The sequence below is a fragment of the Canis lupus genome, chromosome 1 (assembly GCF_003254725.2).
Source record: "Canis lupus dingo isolate Sandy chromosome 1, ASM325472v2, whole genome shotgun sequence".
Taxonomy (NCBI): domain Eukaryota; kingdom Metazoa; phylum Chordata; class Mammalia; order Carnivora; family Canidae; genus Canis; species Canis lupus.
This window is the reverse complement of record NC_064243.1, coordinates 72,975,042-72,999,759: the sequence shown is the minus strand read 5'-3', so window position 1 is coordinate 72,999,759 and position 24,718 is coordinate 72,975,042. Positions and strand designations below refer to the sequence as shown.

Here is a 24,718-nt window from a genome sequence, read left to right as displayed (position 1 = left end):
CTCTAAACTCACTCCTTAGGTGATCTCATCCAGTGCCTAGATTCTAAACTGTATCTCCTGATTTGAAATATTCAATCCCACTCTTTTTCTGATTTCTGGACCTAAAATTCATTTGGTTGTTCAATGAGCATTGTAAAGTTAACTTGCTGTAGGAGCACTTCTGACTTTCCACATCCAGACCTGTTTTTTCCCTTTCTGTGGTAGACATTCTTCAAAATTGATCTCCATATCAATTTTCTTCCTCCCTTTATTTCCATGTTCCTCAGATCAAGAGGCAATCTCATGTCCTTCCCTGTAAATCTTGGGTAGACCTTAGTGACTTTGACCAACAGAATACAATGAATACAAGGATAGTGACTTACATTCTGGGGCTTGCAGGTTAGGTCACAAGAAGCAGTGCAACTTCCACCTGGGCCTCTTGGAATGTTCACTTTGGAGAAGCAAAACACCATTTAAGAAATCTGAACTACGTTATAAGAAATCTGAGACTGCCAGGGTGTGTGGAAAGCCAAGCTGGCCATGTGAAGAGGATATGTGAGGAGAGAAAGAGATGCTGGTCAGCTTCCAGCTTATTCAGCCATGTAAATAAAGAAGGCACCAGAAACACGAATGGAGAAGCCATCTTGGATGTCTATCCAGCCCAGTGGAACCTTGATGACTCCAGCTCAACCTCCATCTGACAAAAGCACATGAAGAAAACCCCAACCTAAGATCAGGGTCACGTGGGGTGAAGTGAATGAGGCATCGAGGCATAACATTTAAGGAACACTCACTCTGGATGTTGTGGGGCTGCAGGGACCTCAAGAATGAGTACCTTCTAAATTCCATATCCTAGACACTTTCCTCACCTGACCGGTGCTGCTCTTGCTCCATATGATAATAGTACAGCTAAGCCCAGTCAGCTCAAAGAACCATGAGAAATAACCAAGAAAGTTGTTTTAGACCACTAAGTTTTGAGATGATTTATTATGTTACAATAGATAATCACACCATTTCCATCATATCCAACTGTTTGGGCTGGAGATCCACCTGGACTCTTCCTTTCTCTTTATATCCCCACCCAAGTGACACATATCTCCTATCACAGTCCATAAAATATCTGATGGGTCGAATGAATGAAAAATCAGAACTTTTTGTTTTCTAAATTGGTTATGTCAGAACTAGTCCACATCAGTTATACTGTAGAAAAGGGAATGGGGAAAATAAAGAAAAAAAAAAAAGAAAAAGAAAAGAAAAGGGAACAAAGGCCCTGAAAGGGTAAAGAATATGATATAGTTCTGAATTTTTTAAGTGTAAAATGATATTCCCACATTGATTGAATTATTAAGGCTAATTAATCATCACCTTTGTCATATATTAACCTCACAAAGGTTATGGCTTGATCACTAGGAAAGGTAAAGTCTCTTCAATAAATGATACTGGCAAATCTGGTCACCTGTTTAGAAAGAAATGTAAAAATAAATTACAGATAAAAATTTACCTATAAAGCAAATAAATAAGAAAATTATAGCTATGGCATATATACTATGAAATTTAGGAAGACTTTTATAATCAAGACTGGAAAATCAGAAGATGTGGAAGAAAGACGTACATATTAGACTACATAAAAAAGTAAGACCAAAGGAGAAGATACTAGAGACACAGTTAAGAGACACACAGATAGGGCAAGAATATCTCTATGGTAAAAGACAAAAGACTAATTTTGTAATAAGCAAAGAGCTCTTAAAAACTATGAAAAAGATCATCTAAGGGAATATGAGGGAAGATGTAAATAGATAATTCACAGGGCTGTAAATCCAAATGGCAACAGGCAAGTGAAAAGATGTTTAAATTAACTAGCAGTCAGATGGAGGAAAATGAGAAAACAATGAGATACCACTTGAGCACCCACTAGTGTAGCTAAAAATGTGAATGTTATGTATTTTCTAGTGGTTGCAGTAGAAATAATTACTTTTTTTTCCCCAAGAAGGTCTAGGCAAAGCCCTGGAACCCCACTGAGTCTGGGTCAGGAGCAGGGGGAAGGAGGTAGGGAGGGAAGGGAGACCCAGACTGTCATGCATCCTATGTACCAGGGCTCCACCAGCCTGTTCTGCAGGTGAGTGCTGGTCCTAGGACTGTTCCTCAGTACCCCCTGGGAAAGTGGAGTGAGCATTCGGATACTTTTATAGCATCTTAGAAGGTCCATTTGATGTCTGTTGAATCTAATAAAAATTGGGGGCTTCTGTTTTGCAGGTATCCTTTCTTTTTCTAGTAACTTACTTTTATTCTGCTTTGCAAAAATATCTATCTGCAAGGCAAACAATAAGCTGGTCTTTCACCACAGATAATTGATAAGGTTCTGCACTATACATCCATACTAGTCATTTTTTCTGGCTTTAAAGTTAAATAAGTTGTTAGGTCAGGAATTTAAGGGTTCACCACTGTCGGAAAAGGAATATAAATGCACCCATTCTTCCAAGAACGTGGTTAGTGATCCAGGATAGAAACTGAGAGCACAGCCCAGCCCCTCCTGACAAGCTCAGAGGAGACAGAGCAGCTGTTCTCCAAGAGGCCAAACAACGTGCACCGCACCATGGCTTTGGGACTCCAGAGATCAAGCTCCTGGCTGCATTTCAACATCTAATAACAAGAGGAAATCCCACAAAATCAGTGGGAGCTCCGATTCTCAGGAAACTTGACTTTCACACTCTCTGAAAAAGAGATATTAATGAAACAGAGATCAAAAGCTCAAATAGCAAGTTCTATACAGACCACTTGAGGCACACTCTCCACCTCCATGGCTTGTAGCTGGAAGTACAACTTTCTACAAAAAAGCTGCATTTTTGCAGATAGCATTTTGTATGCATTTGCACATTACACCTTAAGTTCAAAAATAATTGGGGCCAGTTCTACAAGGGGTGTTACAAAATGTTTCAAAGCCAGGCCTTGTTTCAAAATCTGTTTTTTTTCACTATTGAAATCAGGAAGAAGCTTTTTTCATAATTATTTTATAAATCTATATATGAACTGTTCTCTAAAAAAATTAATAATTTGTAAGAGAATTTATGAGTTATCTTAATCAGCTTTTTAAAAACCTTGTAAGGATCTATATAAAGATCATAAGCTTCAAAAAAAAAACCTGTCACAATGAGAAAAATATCTCTATCAATGAACTAGTATGATTTGTGAGTCTGTGGTTAATGTTTCTCAAGCAATTTGGGGGGACACGCATTAGAATTGTTTACATCTTTATTGTTGAAAATATATAATTTGTCATAAAGTGTCTTGAAATCTATGATCAAGCTTACAGCCATCTAATTCTTTTTAATGAAACAAGTATCCCAGGACTTTACCAAACACATCACTAATGAGTTCACAGTTCACACTCTTCTTGCATTTTAAATCTGCTTTCACATTCACCTGCTCATTTCTCACTGAATTTCATTCAGTTGAAGCCAATAGATATTTACTAGTGCCTGCTGTATGTGCCAGAAAGCTGAAGCCTTTTAAAAAGTCTTCCAACTTTGTTCTTTTCTTCCTTCCTTCCTTCCTTTTTTCCTTTTCTTCCTTTCTCTCTTGCTTTATTTTTCATTATTTTATTTATTTTTCTCTTGCTTGCTTGCTTTCTCTTTCTCCTTTCTTTTCTGTTACTAATATAGTTTATTTTTAAGAAAACTTTTAGATTTACAGAAAAATTGATTGGAAAGTACAGAATCTCCCCATATCCCTTCTCCCCTTCCTTAGGCTCAGTTTGAGGTGTTATTTACATCTTTTATTACCGTAGTACATTTGTTATGATCGATGAACCAATGTTACTATATATACTACTAACTAAAGCCCTTAGTTTACTTTGGGATTCCCTCTTTGTGTTGTACATTCCGGGGGATTGATAAATGCATGCATGTATTTATTATTTATTTATTTATTTATTTATTTATTTATTTATTTATTTATTTTTGCCAGGTAATCTATTTACCATGTATTACCATGGTGGTGTCACACAGAGTTTCACTCTCCTGAAACCCTCCTGGAAGCACTCTGTTTTAACCTAGGAGGCATCTCAAGGCAAATCCTTTCATTTATAGCTTCATCACTTAAAGTGTCCACATTAAGAATTTCTTTTCTATCCATGGAAAAAATAAAGTGAGGCCATCCGTGTGATTTGAATCCAAAAGTTGTAAACATCTCCCCAAATGATTAATGATTTATACTGACATAAACATTCATTTAGTCCAGTTATCCATCCCAGAAATTTTATTGAGTTCTTGTCTGGATCAGCACTTTGTGCCAATGTTCTTCTGATTAGAGATCTTTGTGATAGGTGGCATTATACTCCATACCTTTGCTTCATACATGGGCATGCATTTAATTACCAATGCCCCTTTCACTTTTTTTGTTTGTTTGTTTGCTTTCTAATTAATTTTACTTGAAAGAATTTTTTAAAAAGATTTTATTTATTTATTTGACAGAGAGAGCAAGAGAGCACAAGCAGGAGGAACAGCAGAAGGAGAGGGAGAAGCAGGCTCTCCGCTGAGCAGGGAGTCTGAGGTGAGGCTCGATCCGAGGACCCTGAGATCATGACCTGAGCTGAAGGCAGATGCTTAACTGACTGAGCCACCCAGGTGCCCCTATTAAAATTTTTTAAATGTATTTTTCTGCGTAGACAATATATGCATATAGTATAAAACATACAAGGTTTTATTATGGTTTATTTTATTAATTTTTATTTTATTTTATTTTATTTTATTTTATTTTATTTATTTTATTTTATTTTTGAAAGAGAGAGAGTGAAAGCACAAGCAGGGGGAATGGCAAGCAGAAAGAGAGGGAGAGGGAGAAGGAGAAGCAGACTCCCCACTGGGCAGGAAGCCCGCTGCTGGCAAGATGTGGGGCTCAATCCTAGGGCCCCGGGATCACAGCTTGAACCAAACACAGACACTCAACTGACTGAGCCACCCAGGTGCCTCCAAAACATACAAGGTTTTAAAAAGCACATGGCATATGGAAAGCCCTCACTCATCTTTGCATCTGAGCACCTGCTTCCCTCAACCACCCTGATCAATTTTGTGTATGCATTCTCAGAAATATTGCATATATGTGTAAATATATGTTTTAAACAATGATCTTTTGCCTTGTTTTTTCACTTAAAAGTATGTTTTAGACACTGTTCCATATCACTTCATAAAGTGCTGACATATTGCTTATCTTTTTGGTGAGTGTAGAGTATTCCGTTTTGAGATGCTCCATACATTATTTAACCAGTTCCTTATTTAAGAACATTTAAATTCCAGTCTGTTATTTTAATGTGGCAGTGAACCACCTTACACATTTGTCATTTTATTAGTATTTTAATACAAGTAGAGGATACATTTTTAGAAGTGGAATTACTGAGTCCAAGAGGAGGTTCATTCTGAATTGTGATGGATCAATTATTCTTCCTCAACACTGTGCCAGCATACGGGAGTGTTTGTCTTCTCACATTTTCACTGACACATGTTATTGAACTTCTGGATCTTTGCCAATCTGATAGATGAAAATTATATCTCATTGCAGCTTTCATTTTAATTTCTCTTATTGTGTGTAAGACATACATTATTAAGTTTTCAGAAAATTAACAAGGTAAAGATTGAAGACATTTAAGTTCAAAAAGGCTAAGTGATCCAACATCACCCGCCTAATAAGTGAGAACACCCAGAAAGCCATCTGCCAAGGTGGTCACCCTTGGCTATCAGCTCATCTTGATTCCATAACGCCCAGCCCAGTACCAACATGATGGCTTAAAGGTTTGCCTTTTGTGAAAGCTTTCCTCCACTTGATCAATAGCTGTCAAAAAAAAAAAAGTTCTAAAGAGTATCTTTTGTAAAGGGAAAGACTTCTTCCTAAAATGGCAAAAGCAACAAATTCTGAAGCATCCTCCCCAAATCCTTTTAAAATCTCTGAAACTTCTCTTTCCCTCTCCCCTCATCCCACCTCAAGACAGAGCAGGGAAAAAAACCAAAACTCAAAATTTTGTATCTGAGTGCCCACTGAGTAATTGATATAAGATGTATGTTTTGGACTTCTGTTAGAAATGAATTGTCATGATATTGCTAAGATATTTTTGAGAAAATCAACTTTGCTCTTACCTCACCACCTCCTCACTCCAAGACACCAGTTTCCTCTCTGTATCTGAGTTCAAACTGAAAGCATTGGGCTCCTCCTCGTACAGAGCCCTGAGAACCTTGTGGGTTTTTGAGGAGCTGTTAAAGGTTGCCTTTATCCATTATTTATATACATACATAATTGGTATTTGTTGGGCATGTCAGGTGGAGGCCTGTCCCTGGACTTGTGCTCTGACCCAGCTAGCTATCTCAGTCAGTTTGTTGCTGAAAGAAGATTAATTGCCCTGATCATTGTTTGCCTGGAGTCGGAGGTAGGTTTGAAGACATGGAAGAACAGAGCCATCTGGAGAAGAGAGGGTCTTCTGTGGTCTCAGGTCAGAGCAGTTTTTGGTAGTTGGACAATTATTAAATACACCAACAAAATGACTAATGAAGCAACCTTTTGGAATAGAAGTCATGCAATCCTAAATTATTAATATTCATTGTTACTATCGTGGATCAGATGGGGAGCACCTACTACGTGTCAAGAACCTTTCTAGATTTTAAAGGTCTACCAATGAAAAGTATATGGGCAAATGCCTGGACACAGGGTTGTTTTATCCAGTGCTCACCATAATGATCTTTCCCTGTTCTTTTGGTGGATCCGAGAACCTCTAGAACCTCTTTTGGTGGATCCGAGAACCTCTAGAACCTCTATGTTCGTTGGAAGAAGGGGGGCGCCTTTCTGGAAAACCACAGATGCCCTTAGGCTCAGTCTTATCTCTAGTCCACAAACAAAAGAAGTGAACTGAATTCCTTCCTAACACAGAGTGCTTTGCCTAGATTCCAGAAAGAAAAGTCCTTAGGATCCTCCAGTCTTTGAACAGCATTTAGGGGAAGCGAAAATGACAAAGGGAAAAAGCATCCCTTTAAAAGCAGGTCAGCTACTTTTCTGCCAAGGGCTTGTCAAAATTGCTCAAGAGAAAGAAAAAAAAGAGAAACAAGTGCACATATACATTTTTCAAGTAGCTAGCAACCAAGACAACACCAATTATTTAACCACAGTAAAGAAACCAGCAGCCAAACCACAGTGATTATTTAACCGCGTATCCAAGTGCTGAGCACAGCCATAGCCAGCCGCGTTAATTTAATGTAAATATCCCCAGTCACTGGCTCCTCTGGAGGCAAGAGTGGCAGCGAAGGACAGCTCGCCCTCACCTTTCCTTGTCTTGGCTCCAAATGTCTGGAGCTGGAAACTGGCTGCAATCCAACTAATTTCCCCCCCGCCCCCACTTTGCATTTTTGTTTCTCTAAAAACCTGATTCATTCTTTCCCTACTGGTTTACTGGTCTCCATGTGCATACCTATGAGACAGTTGGTGGTGAACTCTGTTCTTTTTCTCCTGAGCCCCACGTTTTCTTTTCTCTTTTCATTTCAATCCTGCCTTCCCTCCACCTCCTCCCTTACCTCACTGTTTTCATTCCAGTGTATTTGATTCCTATTTCTTTAATTTCCACTAATCATCATGTGTAAGGTTACTCTCAGGGAGTGTTTATCAGAAAAACATGAACTTTCTTCTTTGCTATTTGCAATTACACAATCTGCAATGGGTTATAATTTACTAGAAAATAGTCCCTTTTGCTGGGAAATGCCCCAGCAGTTCACAGATCCTGCCAGCCCAGGTGGTCCCACTCTCACTGCTAGAAGATGGATGCATTGGACTCAAGGTCAGCCCACCCATGGGTGTCTAGCAACCAATCAGCTTTTTCTCTTTGGGGGCTGATTAAAGGTTGACTGACATAGTGGGCCATGTGTAAACAGGACAAGCTTAGCTAGAAAGGGGAGCGGAGAGAAACAGCTGAAGGAGACCCTGTGGTCCTCAGAGGATAAGCATACACCTCCCTGAAAGATGTGTAGAGGGAACTCACTGCCCATTGTTTGGTCCAGTTCTGTTTCCAGTGGGGCCAGTCTCTATTTCAGTTGCTAAGACCATGAGATGGACACTATATTCTTTTATTACATCTAAGTCTGGATTATAGGGTAAAATCATGGTCTGGGGTCACTTAGCTGGTCCCCTTTTATCCCTCTGTGTCTTTCATGACCCCCTCCATCTCCCTTTTCTATGGACATGGAATCAATTTCAAGAAGATGCTTTTGAATAAAATATCCATTTTACATTGTGTGTAAGGAAGTGTCCTGGAAAGACAGTAACAAGCTCAATGAGGACTGGTACTTTGTGGAAGTGAGTCATGGAGCTGTTCTACATAAACAACACTCATGGTTCCATTTATGCCTTATGGCTTTACCAGGTCTCACCAATGCTAAAGCACAGTGTTGAGGAGGCCAACATTTCTTCCTCCTCCCATCTCTTTTGGAGTGCTCCGTACTCTATGCTGATTTTTCTGACTGAACCTGACGAGGTTTGGGGGATAGGAAGTGTCAGAAGTGCTCCTGGGACGAGTGAAATCTGTGATGCTCATTGAACAATCAAGTGAATATACACACATAGAAAAGACTGGCACTGAACATGTCAAATCAGGAGATGGAATTTGAAACAGGCACTAGATGAGCTCCCCTAAAGGAATGAGTTTAGAGAGAGAAGGAACAAAGAAGAAGTATGATGGGGAACAAGAAAGTGTGAAGCCAAACGGAAAAAAAAAAAGAAGGAACAATTAATCATGTCTCATGGTGCTGTAAGATTAGATGAGATGAGGGCTGAGAAGTGACCATTAGGTAGAGCAAGATTTTGGTCATTTAGTGACCTTAATGAGAAGAATTGCAGATGAAACTTGATCAGAGTGAATTGAAGGAGAATTTGAGAAGAGAATGGAAAGAAACAAGGACTGTGGATTACATTGCTGGGTACCCAGGAGGATCTAACAGGCTACAGGTGCTGCCAGCCATAGACTAGGGGGAAGCAATGGTCCTATGCCTAGGTCATATAAAGTGATCCAATTTCTGCCTTGCTCAGCAGAACATTTGCTCTTAGAATCCAGAGCTGCCTTGGAAGAAGTTCAAGAACTTTGCCATGTTGTGAGGATCCCCAAGCTACGTGGAGACATCACACAAGTATAGGTGCCCCAATCCACAGTTGTGCCTGGATCCAACCTTCAAATCATCCCACCAGGTGGCAGACCTGCGTGATATGGGAAGAAGCATCCAGGTGATTCCAGCCCTTAGCTAGTTACTCAGGACACCTCCAGCTGTTTAATCTTCCCAGATGAGTGAGGTCTCAGGCACTGTGGAGTAGAAACAAGTCATCCGTGTCTGATTTCCTGATCCACAGAATCTGTAAGCACAGAGAAATAGTCGTTCTTTCATGCCACTGAGTTTAAGTTGGTTAGCTACATAGCAATAGATAACTGGAACCTGATCTCAAAGGCTATTCTGGGAACTAAAAAAAGTTATCACATGTAAAATGCTTAGAGTTTGGTCAGTGCCAGACACATAGTAACTATTCAATAAGCATTCACTTTTATCAGTGATAAAAGTCTCACTGATAAATATAAGGAAATAAGGAAATTTGAGGAATCGCTTAACAGAACTATACTTCTTTTACCCATCTTTAAAACTTAATAAGATCATTTGGAACAGGGGCACCTGGGTGGCTCAGTCAGTTAGATGCCTGCCTTCAACTCAAGTCATGATCTCAGGGTCCTGGGCTCAAGGGACCATATAGGGACTCCCTGCTCAGCGGGGAGCCTGCTTCTCACTCTCCCTCTGGCCCTCCCCCAGCTTGTACACTCTCACTCTCTCTCTCTCTCCCTCTCTCTCTCCAATAAATAAATAAAATATATTTTTTTTAAAAAAGGATCCATTTGGAACAGAATTAATCAGTTCATAAGTTGTACTATGCTCTCCAAGGTAAATTTCTTTATATCCTTGGATAGAGACCATGCAGTGATTTTCTTATTGATCATTTGAAGTTGAATGTGATAAAGTCTTGGGAAGAACAAAGCCCTCAGTAGGACAAAATGATTTTTCTGAGTAAGGACTGAGAGTCTTGCTCACTTTTCTCTTCCTCTGAGTACCTAGAAACAGTGAAATGCACAAAGTAGACACTCCACAAATGTCTGCTTCACTCAGTTGATCAATGCATTATGCTCATTGTCTTACATAAACTTTTTGGGAAGCATTTCTTTATTTAGTATTTTCTTGATTTTTGCCTTTCAATTTGTCATATTTGTTGATATGTTGATTGGTAATCTCATAAAATTTAGATTGATGTTTATGGATGAAATGGCTAGTATTGCTAAGAATGTACAACGCAGCATAAACATGGCTCTTGCACAATGCTTTCCTGGACTTGTGCTTTTTTGAACTGGGTTCAAATTTAAGCTGAGCAAGGCCACACAGGGCGTTAGAGCAAAAAAAAAAAAAAAAAAAAATGTAAAGTTGGAATCCACTGAACCTCCTTGATTGTGGGAAATAGTCATTGGAAGAGAGAATTTTAAGGACATGCTTTTTATTTCTGGTCACCTAACCAGCCAGTCTAAGAAAACATGCTGCACAAATGTGATTTTCAAACCACACACATTGTCTAGATAGAAAACAACTTCAAACATCACATAGTGTTTTGGAAATTATTTGCTGAATATGTCAACATGCCCCCGAAAGAAAAGTAGTTGCCTAGATTTTTGGACTCTCCTTGTGTGCAGATTTCTCAAATTTTGCAATAACAAAATCCTTTAATTACTTGGATGTGTATCACATTTTGGGGTATGGCCTGTTGCGTGCCATGCTACAAATAATCCAACATGTCTCATTTCATGGTGAGCAATCGATGTGTGTGTAAGAGTACCCAGGTGGTGGAAGGAATACCAGGCAGAAGAGCCGAGAGGCTCTGGACAAAGATGGGGAGGGAAATATTTAGGTTTTGAAGCTAGAGAATGTAGCATTAGCAAATAATCTCACAATCTCCACATTTGTACTACCACCAATATGAGCACATTCATGTCATTTTCAGCCACTACAGTACGATCTACATCTCCAAAGTAAAAAATAAATAAATAAATAAATAAATAAATAAATAAATAAATAAAAATAAAAAATTTAATAGGATCGTTTTTTCTCAGTAATAATGAAATCAGGGGTAATGGGATTCTTAATGATTTCCTATTTAGTGACCCAATTTTGAATGTTCCTTTGCAGGGACAGCTGACCTCATTGACCAGGACCACCTGCAAGTGCAGGAAACCTAGTCTTAAATGTCAGTTGCCCGAAAAGCAGCCTAGGGAACATTTTTGTCTCCAAGAAGGAAAGCATACATCAGTTGAGTATATATAGACAAATGATTTGGACATTTACTCTGTCATTTTATTTTAGTGATTGAGCCAAAATTTCATCCTGTAAAATTATCTCCTTCCTGGATTATCATTATTATCAATGATTCTTTTTTATTTAGCATTCATATTCACAGTGGATGTCATTGGTTGAACGTACACTCTGTTACACGGAGTCCTGGGCTTTTATGTGCATCAAGTCTTTAATCTTAACCTCCTTTCTCCTTTTTTCAGAGGAGAGATTTGAAATGCCTGGTGCCATGTGACTAGTAAGCAAAAGAACTGGGATTTGGAGCTAGATCTGTCTGACTCCAAAATCTTGCCTCACTGTACACGCCGTAGTCCAAGGTGGCTTATTTAGAGCAGCTGGTCCTGTGAAACTAGTCGACTAGTACCTAAAATAATCCTTTGGTCTTTAGTCCCTAGCTTAATGTTGGCCAATTATTTTAGCCAACAGACTGAGCAGGTTGGAGGTATGGGCTGGCTTTGACATCAGCCTGTTGAGACTGGCAACCCAACTGTGATATCATCACAGTGAAGTCAGCCTGGCACAGCCCCCACTTGCCAATTGCTGTCAGAATTGTGGTCTAGCCACAAGCCAGACACCATAAGCTTGCAGAACTGGTAAAAAGGCTGGGCAAAATGGCTTGGTGGGAAACATGCATTCTGTAGGCTGTTGGTTTCCCAGACCTGCCAACCTTTGCTCTTCTAAAGAGAATGTAGATTAAGTAGGTCACTCCCTTTGATTCAGGGTAATGATTCCAACAACATCATATGTGTGTAGAGTAATCTTTTTTGATTGTTTAGGCAACACTAGAGAGAAATAACTCTAAAGTTATTTGATGCCATTTCAAATACTCCTCTTCTTGATTTTGCATATGAGCTTGTCAGTGACTTCTGTGAGTCATCCTGATATGTGATATAAATATAGGGGTGATATATAAAAGTGTATTGAGCACTCATGGTATAATATGTCAGGAACAACAGTGCTTTTTTCCATATTTATTTCATACCCAGGGGTAATATTAACAAAGCTAGCACTTGATGCTGCGCTAGACCTGGGCCTTTTGCTCTCAGGTCCATTTTCTGTTCTCTACCACTCTGTCTTATGCCCTGTGTTTCCCAGCCTTCTCCATCAATTGCCTCCCAGCTGTGTTTGGCTAATGGGAGGCACTGGTGTAAGCTAGTGGATGAGGAAAGGTGGAAACCAGGGCATTCCTCCCTTTCCTCTTTGCCTTTGGCAATATCCCCTACAAGAATTGTGTCTCTCCCATGCCTCCAGAACCCTCTGGGTTGCTGTGGTTTGCACTGCCTCCTGTTACTTTGGCCTTGGACTCAGACAACATCTTTCTCTCTATTCCTCCAGTCTCGGAGAGGTAGCAACTTCCTGTTCCTGCCAGTCTCTGGGTTGCAACACCATGTTGGGTTCTGCTTCTCAGCTTCTATCATCTACATAAGGTATTAAATTACTTCTATTCTGCATACCCAGAGTGCTTTCTATTTCCCTGGTTGGATGTTGACAGATAGAAGTATGGTATTTTTTGCATCACTTAGGAATTATTTGATACGTGTATGAACTGCCTTTGACATAAGATTTTGGTGAGATCTGGGGTGGAGGGTCTTTCAATTCTACATGTATTCAGTGGGCACCTATTATGCACAAAGCAGGTTTAGAGGTAAAAATTTGCTGATTCTTACACAGCCAGGACCTAAAAACGTTGAAGCTGTGAAATAGATCTTTTTTTTCAGGTCAGTGGTCTGCAAGGTCCTCACATGGAATAACAAATTCACTAATAAGGATGAGGAAATATGGAAGGAAGGAGGAATAAAAGCGACATTTTGTAACTTTTCATGACATTTGCATGAGTGAATAAGCCACTGGTTAGGATAATCAAATGAATCATGCTGACCAAATAATTGTATATATTTTGATTTACTGAGGGACATGCATGCAAATTCTTTTTTCTAATATAAATCGTGACTTTTTTTTTTGAAGGCTGCCATAAAATAGTGCATTATCAAAGACTAAAGTCATCTAATTCTTCATGGAGACTGAAGTCAGAGGCTAGAATAAGAAGCATGGGACACTCCTCTTCCTTGATTCCCTGCCCAGACCTTGCTTTCTGCTCACACCTCCCTCGTGTGCTAGTCCCTGAGCAGAAGACGTTGTTGAATTGCAGAACCGGGTTCAGTGGAGGATGTTGTAGACCCAGTGCTGTATCAGAAGAAAGCATGAAACAAAGAAACGAAGAGAAAGAGAAAAGGAGGGGAAGAGAGAGAGGGTACCAAACAATCAGGGAGAAGTAAAGGACAAGGCCATAGCCTTTCCAGACTCAGCTACTTCCTGTTTCCCTCTACTTCCTTTTTTTCTGACTGCCCTAGGGATGGGGATCTCAGCCTTTCTTACTGTTGGCCCCGTGGGGGTGGGTTGCAGGACTTTCAGTGTGTTTTCATCTCTTTGCTCAGATAGGAGGTAGGCTTCATTTCCTTATCCTTTTGTGCTTAAAGTATAGTTTTATTCTTAAAGTCCCAAGTACAAAACCTATCTCAAATTTTTCTTCTTGAAACCCAGACAAGGGCAGCCCTGGTGGCTCAACGGTTTAGCGCTGCCTTCAGCCCAGGGCATGATCCTGGAGTCCTGGGATCGAGTCCCATGTCGGGCTCCTTGCATGAAGCCTGCTTCTCCCTCTGCCTCTCTCTCTCTCTCTCTCTCTCTGTGTCTCTCATGAATAAATAAATAAATAAAATCATTGGAAAAAAAAAAAAAAGAAAAGAAACAAAAAAAGAAACCCAGACAATCTTGTAGGCTAATATACCACCAGTTCTCCATTACTCCTGCTGGATATGAGACTCGACCACTCCCAGCTTGCTTATGATTAAACATACAATTCACTCCTTGACTTTCTTTAGCAACTGAAGGAGATTATATAGTTTACTTGGTTTGTTAAAAAGTAATACTTTCAGATATCAAATTAATTTGGTTCAAATCAAGGGCAAAATTGGATATGAGGCAACCTGGCAAATTATTTTTAAAGCTATTTCCCCTCTTCAGTGGAAACAAAATACCAAAACTTCATGATAGATTTTAAATGATAATTACAGAGGAAGGCACTTCACTCCCTCCCCTACTTTGCTCTTTAAAGAAGTCCCTGAATTCACTGAATTTAGAGTAGAAAATAATAGTAAACAGTGTTTTTGAAAACAATGTGGTCTCGTTGGTGTTGAAAACTTTAAAGTTTTAAATGTTCTCTTTGTGAGGGAATTTGCTAATTATCCAGCAGATGTTCTTTCTTTTTATCCCTTATGCGTCATAGTTTCCTTAAAATTCTCTCCCTCCCTTTCTCTCTCCCTCTCAATCTCTCTCTGGCTCTAGTGCTTCCTCTTGTTCTCATTTTTTTTTTTCTCGTTCTCATTTTTAAAGCAGCGAAGATAAGTTCAAAGAATGTGTGTAGCTTATTTTCTTTCCTTGGAAATAAGCCTATGCCTCAGAGCCAAAGTCTTGAGGCCTTGTCTTGATGAGAAGCTCTTTTACTTTATTTTTTTTTAAGATTTTATTTATTAATTAATGAGAGACACAGAGAAAGGCAGAGACACAGGCAGAGGGAGAAGCAGGCTCCCCACTAAACAGGGAACTTGATGTGGGACTCAATCCCAGGACCCCGGGATCACTACCTGAGCCGAAGGCAGACGCTCAACCACTGAGCCACCCAGGCCTCCCAAAGCCCTCTTAACTTTAATTATAACCTCTTCTAGAAGATTCTCTCCCAACCTAGTAACTTGTAGATCCTGGAATTAATTTTATTAAGTGAGGTGCAACATTAAATTATTTGTCTTAATTTCAAAACTCCACTTAAACCTCTAATTTCCCATTAAGATAATCAAATATTGGAGGATGAGTGTCTGTATTTTTTCAGGGAATTTAAAATTAAGAATTCCCTAACGGTTCTCGGAATGATCAGAGAACTATCAAAACAACTCAAAGTCATGACTGGGAATTAATGTTTTCATTTTCGAAAGTAAAATTTACCCATTAATAGAACTCATTGTAAAGATTTGCAAACCAACATAATTTTAAAACCACCTAGTCATTTTGCATTCATTTTCAGCAGAATTTAAACCCTTAAGTTAATATCAGCTTCTGAAATAAAGTCAAATGTCTTCATTTTAATTATTTAATTCTTTTTTTTACACTATAATTGAAAATTAACTCTGATCTATGAATTTATTATTGATTTCTTCTCAAATATAGGTAATTCTATGTTTCTTAAGTGGTGCACTTACATAAGTCTTACAAACAAACAAATGCCTTTTCAAAGTAGACTCAATTCTCAGTAAACTGGTATAAACATGGCAGATTGGGATGCCTGGCTGGCTCAGCAGTTGAGCATCTGCCTCAGGCTCAGGGTGCAATCCCAGGGTCCTGAGATCAAGTCCTGCACTGGGCTCCCCACAGGGAGCCTGCTTCTCTCTCTGCCTGTGTCTCTGCCTCTCTCTATGTCTCTCATGAATAAATAAATAAAATCTTAAAAAATAAAAAATAAAATAATCATGGTGGATCACATAGTGTGTGGGAAATTGCCTACATGTGATTGAAATGGGGCTTCAAGCTGCTCATTCCAAGCTCCACTCTACTCCACTGTGCCTTAAGTGTTTTCATCAGACACCGTTTCTCGGTCCCTTTGTGATCCTCTTTCCACAGTTATTCTTACCCAGTTGAAACAATAAAGTTTCAGTAAGAAAATGTAGAGTTAATGGAAGGGAACTTCCGATTCCCTATTTTTGTGGGATGTATTGAACAAGTGATTTGTTGTACCGTCTGATCCATAAGACACAAACAGTAAACACAATAGGGACGCCTGGGTGGCTCAGGGGTTGAGCGTCTGGCTTCAGCTCAGGTCATGATCCCAGGGTCCTGGGATCCAAGTCTCACATCGGGCTCCCCTCAGGGAGCCTGCTTCTTCCTCTGCCTGTGTCTCTGCCTCTCACTCTGTGTGTCTCATGAATAAATTAAAATCTTAAAAAAAAAAACCCAAATAGTAAACACAACTAACAAGTTAGTTTGTTTAAGGTAGGTCCTGAATGTACAGAAATTGTTTTTCAATTCCACACAAAACTTGTCCTTTCTGAGCTATTTTGCCATGGAAAGCATTTGGTAGCTCTACTTTGTGTGGGCTACCCCCATGTCTATTGTTAGTATTATTATTCTTTCTGTTACTACTACTACTTACATACATGCCTCCTCCAAGAAAGATTGAGAAACACAGAGCTGAATATAGCATGTGCCTGAGTTTCAGAATATTCTGCAATAATGAGGTGAATCGCTTTCAAGGAACATGGAGGTTGCACTGAAGAATTGCTGCAAATGTGTTTTTAATTTTCAGTGTCTCTTGCATTCAGTTTTTAGAGTAGACCTTCAGTGTTATTTGAGTAATAGTAAATTTTCAAATTTGTTACATATCTCATTTCCAACACACACACACACACACACACACACACACACACCAGTGGATTAAGATTATTTTGAGCATAAATTATTTTGGATTATCCATATGACCACCCATCTCACATCTAATTAGATGATTACCAATGGACTATATTCATCAACAAAATAATTTCAAATGTCACTATGGTTTTTTTTACCCCAGAAAGATACTGACCTTAATGACCCTTGGGTAAGAATTTGAGTTATTTAGAAACTTGAAAATATCCACTGAGAATTTGTGTAGTAAAAGCAGTGTTTTAAGCAATCTTATGTGGTTATTCTTAGTAGATGGTAGACAGAGAGGTGAAGGGGAGAAATTTGTTGAGGACCAAGAAATGACATTACTGGTGCTCTGTATAACAAAGGGAAATATAACTCCATTGTGAGAGGCAGTTTTTCAAATAATGGGGTAGCCTGATAATTATTCTTCTTCTTCATAAGTTTAGGTGATACTCTCTGTGAGATTTAAAATATGTTCTGTGAGACATGTATGTGTGTTCAAATCAGTGGTGGCTTCACCATGCAAAAGGGGTAGTTGGCTTGTTCTCAAGATTTAAAATGCCAAAGACCAGCAATCACAATGCCCTTCTAGTGCCCCTTCCTTTCAGAGTGTAACTCTTTGAAACTGGGGGAAATAGAGTATTGGAAGGAGAAGACAATAGATTCCAGGGGAAGCCCAGGAGGAAGACTGGGTTTTCCCAAAAGGTAGTGGAGTTTCCCACTATGGAGATTAGAAGAAGAAATGGTTGAGAGAAGTGTGGGCTGGGTGGTCAAGGGTAATAACTTCAATGAGTCTCAAACCCTTTGTGAAGGTTTGAGAAAAGTTCTAACTATGGGTGCTTTTCCCTAGAACTATGGGAGAAGATAGACTTAGAGCACAATCTCAAACTTCCTGCTTCTAGGATGTAGTCACTCTGTGGCGCCTTAGTTGTGAGTGACGGCCAAGTAGAGGAGAGGGCACAGGACATTAAGGGGAAATGTGGCCGGGAATCAAATCAATGTCCCATCCCACCACATATGTCCCATAGTTCCATCAGAGAAGGGACAACACCCTCCCAAGTGGATTATGTCTAGTGACCAAGGTCCACCAAGCAGGAAGGAGCCATCTGGGGAGCATCCAGGAAGAGCTGAGGAAGGACTTCCAGGCAGACACTGGCAAACACTGTGGGGAAAAGAGACCCTTAGACTAAGGACCCAGGAAAAAACTAAACTAAACTAAAAGTGAAGCTAAAAGAAGGATTTGTCAAGAAGTACTTCAGAGTTAGCTATCCTAACTCTCCCTCACCTGAATGCACATCTCATGGCTTCACCCTTGTGCTTCAGTTTGGAAATAAGACTTCTCAGCTTCATATGATACCCTGGATATCTTACAGGATTTTGGGCTTGGATTTCAATTATCTTTAAATCCAGCCAGTGCCTTTTCCCTGCTGACAGCTCCACACTGCCTAGTCATATAAAAAGAATCACCAGGAGAATAAATTATTTCTTCCCTTGTCAGTGGTAATTTGTGTTCACTAAATTACCTCCAGATCTACTTTCTTGAGTCAAAAATAACTTTATGGTTTTTTTTTTTCTTCCATGTCCACTCTGGAAAGACATATAGATTCTGAAGTTAACCTCTCTCCATTAGATACTCGGGAATAATTAAGCCGGTTTTCTTCTTAAATCAGCCAGATGTTTCATTTTAAGATGGAACAATACATGGTTTATTTCACTCCAGTTCTCATGGAAAGGCCACTGCTTTCATTTTGATAGTCCTATTTTGTGAGAGGTAAGAATGAAAAACATCTTTAAGAAAATTCCCTCCCCCCACCTTTCTTTTTTCTGGGAACAAGGCTTGGTCCTAATAGGAAACCACATCATATTAAGAACGTGTAAGTTATTACCGATGATGCCCTGGAGTCTGATCAAACACTAAGCTCTGGCTATCATTTTGGGATGTTACCATACTGTTCTTCAGAACCTTTAGAAGAGATTTAAATGTCTCGCTATGTCCAGATCTATTTCTGTCAAGGCATCTATTTACACTGTCACTTCAGTGTTTTCTTCTAATCAAGCTAGATGACTGTTCTTAGGGCACCTTTCATTTTTGTCTTAAAGAATGCCAATAAATGGTTAAGGGTATTTTTTTACAACATGGTGAGTGTTATTTCACAATGTTTCATTAGCCACAAATCCTCAAGTCACTTTTAAGAATTCCAGATGCCCTACTGTAGGTATTTTTGCAGCTGTTTTGTGGGAAATCATGAAAGTGTAACTCTCTTCAACAAAAAAGCATATATCTCATTCCTACAGGGATAAGTCTCCTTTACTGTACCCGTATAGTAACAAAAGGGGCAGTGTAAAGACAGCTGTGTGCTGTATATATTCCCCTCCACCCGCCTGAAGTCCAGATAGTTAAAATATCTTCTACTTTGTTGAACACTTTGATTTTATATTGAAGGAAGTCTTTCTTTTGAATTGGTTATGATATACTCTGAAGTTACATTTTTCTTCCTGTTATTTGCAGGACAAAATTGGGCCTAAAGAAATTCTATCTGCATCTCTCTGTTTTTGCAATGCACTTTATTGTTCCTTGTGATTAATTTATAGGTTGAATTAATGCATTTTTTTTTTTACCTGAAAGACAAGAGTGAGTTTAACTGTCGATAACCACAGACTCTTCTTAAGACCAACTATGTTTCCTTTGTTAAAATAAAATTTAAACTTTGAAAGTTATATTCAGGATATTATAGATAATTACTCACAGATAGCATCTTATATCTCAAGAGTTTTTTGATACATAAATAGCCACAGTTTGTAAATGAAAGGAAGGAAGGAAGGAAGGAAGGAAGGAAGGAAGGAAGGAAGGAAGGCAGGAAGGAAGGAAGGAAGGAAAAATGTTTTTCCTTTAATTATTTCCAGTACCACAGAATTTGTGGTCTTCATTGTCTGAATTTTAATGTTGCTGGTGATCATTATTCAAACAAAATCAATAAGGCACTGTTGGAATTGGAGATTTAGGCCTCGAAGGCCTTACCGGAATTCACATTGCTAAGACTTTGCCTACAAAGTCAAGGCCAGGCTAGGAAGAATCCATTGGACCTGTGATCTAAAGCAAACTAGACTGAATCCAGCGGTTGAGGATAAACGCCTGGCTCTAGCTCTTTCTAGCTGTTGTTGACATCACTTAGAATTCATTATTCCAACTCTCTCATTTTATAGATGAGAAAACTGAGGCCCCAAAGCACAGAGTTCCATCAGCCCTCAAGAATTCTGTAGTCTAGTTAGAAATCAAATCAGTAAGGGAACATTTTTGCCAGTTTGTCTCTTACTTTTTATTGCATAAATATAGTTTATGGAGGTGCACCTGGGTGGCTCAGTCAGTTAAGTGTCTGCCTTCAGCTCAGATTCCAGGGTTCTGGGATGAAGCCCCCAATCAGGCTCCCTGCTCAGTGGGGAGCCTGCTTCTCCCTCTGCCTGCCCTTCCCCCTGCTTGTGCTCTCTCTCTCTCTCTGTCAAATAAATAAAATATTTAAATATATATATTTATATATATATAAACTATATATATATATATATATATATATATGGTTTATGGACCTCAGAGAGGGCTGAAATCAGAGTCATTCATTCCAAAAATATGCAAATGACTTCCTGAAGTCAAGGGGATGCCACACTGAAAAGGCAGAGTGTGCACCTTCAGAAGGTTTGACATTTGGTAGGAAGTCACCATGCAGACCAGGGATTCCCATACACTGAGGCAGACACGGAGTTGGGTGGAAGGACAGAAACCAGGGAAGATATGTTCAAGGAAGCAGGGAAGGCCTCCTGGAAAACAGTGTTTTATGATGTTTGATGTAGAAGCAGAAGTGGCTTCCCCAGGCAGAGAGAATGATGTCCGGAACTTGTTGGGGCAGCATCTCTGTTACTAAACTCAGATGTGGTAGGGGGGGAAGAGACTGGATATGACTGACTTTCTGAGTTCTGAAAATGATTTTAGCAATACTTTCTGCCCATTGCTACTACAAACCCAGCTGGACTTACTGTAAAACAATGACTCACCATCCCCCCCCTCCATTGAGGGGCTGATAACTTCTCCTGGGGAGCTCTCAAAAAAGAAAGGGGAAACAACCCCCTGACTTAATCTCCATCTGAGCCTCTCTTAAATAGTTGGCTTACAAGGGCTTTTGGCGCTATCGTCCTTTTCCTCAAAACTATTTACTATGATTGCTTAGAGTACTGCTTGTAGGACAATTCTTAAATTCAACAACATATTCAGTTGCACTGTAGTGGTTGGCTCATGAAATTGTTTCTGCCTTTCTCTTAAAGATGTTGTGGATGTTTTGTTGGATTTGAGGGACCAATTCCTTTACATATACTCATATGCTCTTTGGGATCAGATGGTTGTCAGCCAAAATTTCTGCTCTTCTAAGTAGAAAAGGAAGCTCTTGGGACAATGGTACTTTTGTTATAGGCGTCTTGAGAGGATGAAATAAAGTAGTGCATTCAAAATGCTTAGCATGGAATGTCTTGTACGAAGTACAACAAAAAAAGTGAGTGCCTTCCTCTGTTTTGACGAGCAAGTAAGGGCTACTTTCTAAGAAACTGACTGAACTGCATGGTCCAGAAAGATTTTGCTAGTCCATTTTACTATTGCCCATTGATCTCTACAGCTATTCTTTGAAACACATCTTGCCTATCAGGTTGGACTGAGGATGCAAGTGAATTGGCAACACTTGCCAAGCAAAATGAGGCCCTTAGAAGTCAAAACGGGGTTCGTGGTGAAAGAAGGGAGGGAGCAAGCCAAACAGCCTTTTACTATAATTAAAGATTGAGTCAAATATCATTAAATGGAGTGAAAGACTGGTTGAAAATGTGAAGGAAAAAAAATCCATTTATTTAAAATATGTAATTTTACTTATGTCAAGTAGATAAAATAACTTAAACTATGTTAATAAAGGGCTTCCTAGCAGAGAAAATTGAAATGTCTGGCTCAATAAAGCCAAATAATAAATTTATTCTTAGGATTTAGAATGTTAATAATTCATCTACAGTGATTGGAATTAGCTTGTTTTCTTTACTGGTTTTTAACCAGTTAACAAAACCTCTGAAATCTTATTTGTATTGTTAATTTCCTCCACTCACTTTTCCTGCGTGAATTGTGGAGCTGCTATTCAAATGATTGCCAATTCCCAAGTGAAGTCCATGCTAATGATGCTGGACAGAATGTAGGGGTAAAATATTTTGGACACATCATTTGCAAACTATTCACAGACATGGAAGATAAAATAGACTCTTAATCAGTTGAGACTCTTAGAAAATTTGTTCAAAGAATCTCTCTCTTTCCCCCGTGAAATCTGGAGCATCCCAAAACACACATTCTTAAATAACTTGGATACATGGGCTTTAAATTAAAAGAAAAAGATTAGAGAAAGGAAAAATCCTCTAATTAAAAAGAGTCTACACAAATATAAAGAGAATAATATTTCAGTATCTGAGGGCTTACCATGGTGGGCTGTGAGACACAGGATGCAACATTTGAGTCATTAATGGAAAGTCTTAATAATAAGTTCAATAATTACTCCACTTTCCAGAAAAGCAGAGGGAAGGCCCACATTCCATGTCCCAATCTGGCTCCATCTTGTGCATTCAGACTCTCACTGAGGCCTCTGACTGTGGCCCAGTGACACGACTCACACAATGGTAACAGTCACCAAGGCAAAGCTGGCGCCAGTAAGCTTTACTTTGTTAGGAAGAAAATACTATTTTCCATGTATGTTTAAATAGTACAGACACATAATATTAAAAAAATAGAAGCTCTGAGTGTGTAATCTGATGCTCAGCTTTTGCAAAATAGGCAAAGATCCAAATATTTCTCTCTGCTAAAAGAGTTTAAAATATGTTTCCAGGGGTGACTTGGCTGGAGAGGTCAACACTTGGGATTGGTGAGCTGAAAAGTTCGATTTGAAGATAATTTGTATTTCTGATAGAGAACCACCAGGGCTCTCAGGGTTAGCTGAGATCCAAATGGAAGGTAAGCTCTGCAAGTGGACATCCCAGGTTAAAGCCAAGTGCATGTGTGTTGGGAGGGGACAGGATACATATTTTTTTTGAATCTTTGGACTTCAATTATGGAATGAAGTGAGGTAATGTAAGTCCACCCAAGCTTGGTTAGTGTAAATTTGGACTCTAGAGTTTTTGGGGGGTGTAACTCTAGAGTGTTACAGTTAATACTTTGGCTGGAGGCTGTATTTCAATGGCAGCCTGGTCATAGGAACACGGGTGCCTCTTGCCAACAATGGAAATGGCATTCTCTGGACACATATCAGCCACGCTGTCCTGGGTCCTTTAAATCAGGCCAGTCAGTAGGCTCAGAAGGCAAATCTCTCACTCCAGCAGATGTTTTAGGTAATCTTACAGGCCCTCCCACACTGCTCCTGACCAGCTTATACCTGCCTTCATTTCCTGGCTCCAGATATCTAGCGTAGCTGCTCTACCTGTTCTGGTTCTCCTTTGAGTTTGGCAATGTCCCTCCTGGTGGATTGGATTAATACTCACACTGGATTGTCAGATTTCCCACTGTAGACCCCAGTCTGAAAACCAGCTCTGTGACTGGGCTTATTTCCACCTTTTTCCCAAATGGGTTTCAGAAATCTCCTTGGCCAACACGTATGGCTTCTCTGAAGTCTTATGCAACAAGAGATAAAAATAACTAATATCTGGTCCCTACTTTCAAAGAATTTACAATCAGCTTCTTCAGATAAGATACCAACAAGAAAGTAGGGCTATCATCACTAGGTCTTAAGCTAGGGGTGCCAGATGAGGGAACAGATGATAGCTGCTCTGTGGCTAAGATGAGGGAGGGGACATTTCTCTTTGGAGAGACCAGGTGTGGAGTGGTCAAGGGAAGGATTTTCAGGGATCTACAAATGCTGTTGGTATTAGTTTCTTATTGCTGCTGTAACAAATTACAAATAAACTTAGAGGCTTAAAACAATACAAATTTATTACCTCTGCATTCTGTAGGTCAGAAGTCTGACATTGGTCTCACTGGAATAAAATCAAGCTGTCAACAGGCTGTGTTCTAACTGGAGGCTTTGGGGAAGCGGGGGGAGCAGAGATTCCACTTCCAAGCTCATTTGTGTCATTGACAGAACTCAGTTTCTTGTGGTTTTAGGACTGAGGTCCCCATTTCCTTCCTGGCTGTTGGCTGGGGCCCCCTTTAGCTCTTGGAGGTCACCCCTGCATCCGTTGAACATGGTTCCTACATCTCTGGATCAGAAACAGCATCAATCTCCTTATGCTGTCCATCTCTTCTTCTGATTCTTCGGCTGCTCCTAGCTCCCTTCCTCTGCAACTCTCAAAGCCCCTGTGATTACAATGGGCTTACGTGGATAACTCAGAACAGTCTTTCTATCTTAAGATTAGCTGATTATCAACCTTGATTGTGTAATATAATCACAGAAGTATCCTGAGGAGGTGAAGGTCATGGGAGCCAAAATTCTGTTACCTCCGCATTCTTGTGACATCATGTATTTGGCAAGGAGAATGGAATTCAGAGCACTACAAAGCAGAATTCAAATCATGTTTGCATTAAGCACCTGTGAGGTGCTAAGTGGGACTCAAGTTTGAGTTTGGACTCAAGTTTGGAATCAGAAGGTAAATTAGAATATGTCTCTTCCTCAAAGTTTCACCTAGAGAGGGAGACTGGCTTCTTTTCAAATAATTGCAATACAGTGAGCAACATGCAACAGGGGCAACCAATGTTAACAACATTGCGGTTTTATTTTCATAGGGTATTTTTGTCTCTTCGGCTTCATAGGTTGGCATATATTTATGACCATCAGATTTTGTTTTTCAGCAAGGCATTAGCTAAATTTTGTGCAATATGGGATAAAGTCTAAGGGCTCCCC

General features: G+C 39.5%; 2 long non-coding RNA genes across 7 annotated transcripts in view; one reads left to right on the top strand and one right to left on the bottom strand.

Moving 5' to 3' along the window:
• LOC112644618 (uncharacterized) overlaps window positions 1-24,718 on the top strand; it is a 45,052-nt gene that overhangs the window by 3,920 nt on the left and 16,414 nt on the right. Inside the window, exons 2-3 of one of the 5 annotated variants that reach the window (XR_007413902.1) lie at window positions 4,449-4,527; window positions 12,708-12,799. This is a non-coding gene — a long non-coding RNA (uncharacterized LOC112644618). Of the gene's footprint in view, window positions 1-4,448; window positions 4,528-12,707; window positions 12,800-24,299; window positions 24,465-24,718 lie in introns of those variants that run through there. The other 4 variants (XR_007413901.1, XR_007413900.1, XR_007413903.1 and 1 more) reach the window with 4 other exon arrangements.
• LOC112644619 (uncharacterized) lies at window positions 1,219-24,327 on the bottom strand. 2 transcript variants are annotated; one of them, XR_004810662.2, is made up of 3 exons: window positions 23,817-24,327; window positions 9,196-9,348; window positions 1,219-1,435 (listed from the first exon to the last, which is right to left on the bottom strand). It is a non-coding gene; the product is annotated as an uncharacterized LOC112644619 (long non-coding RNA). The 2 variants fall into 2 exon arrangements; XR_003126580.3 differs by lacking the exon at window positions 1,219-1,435 and adding an exon at window positions 4,463-5,502.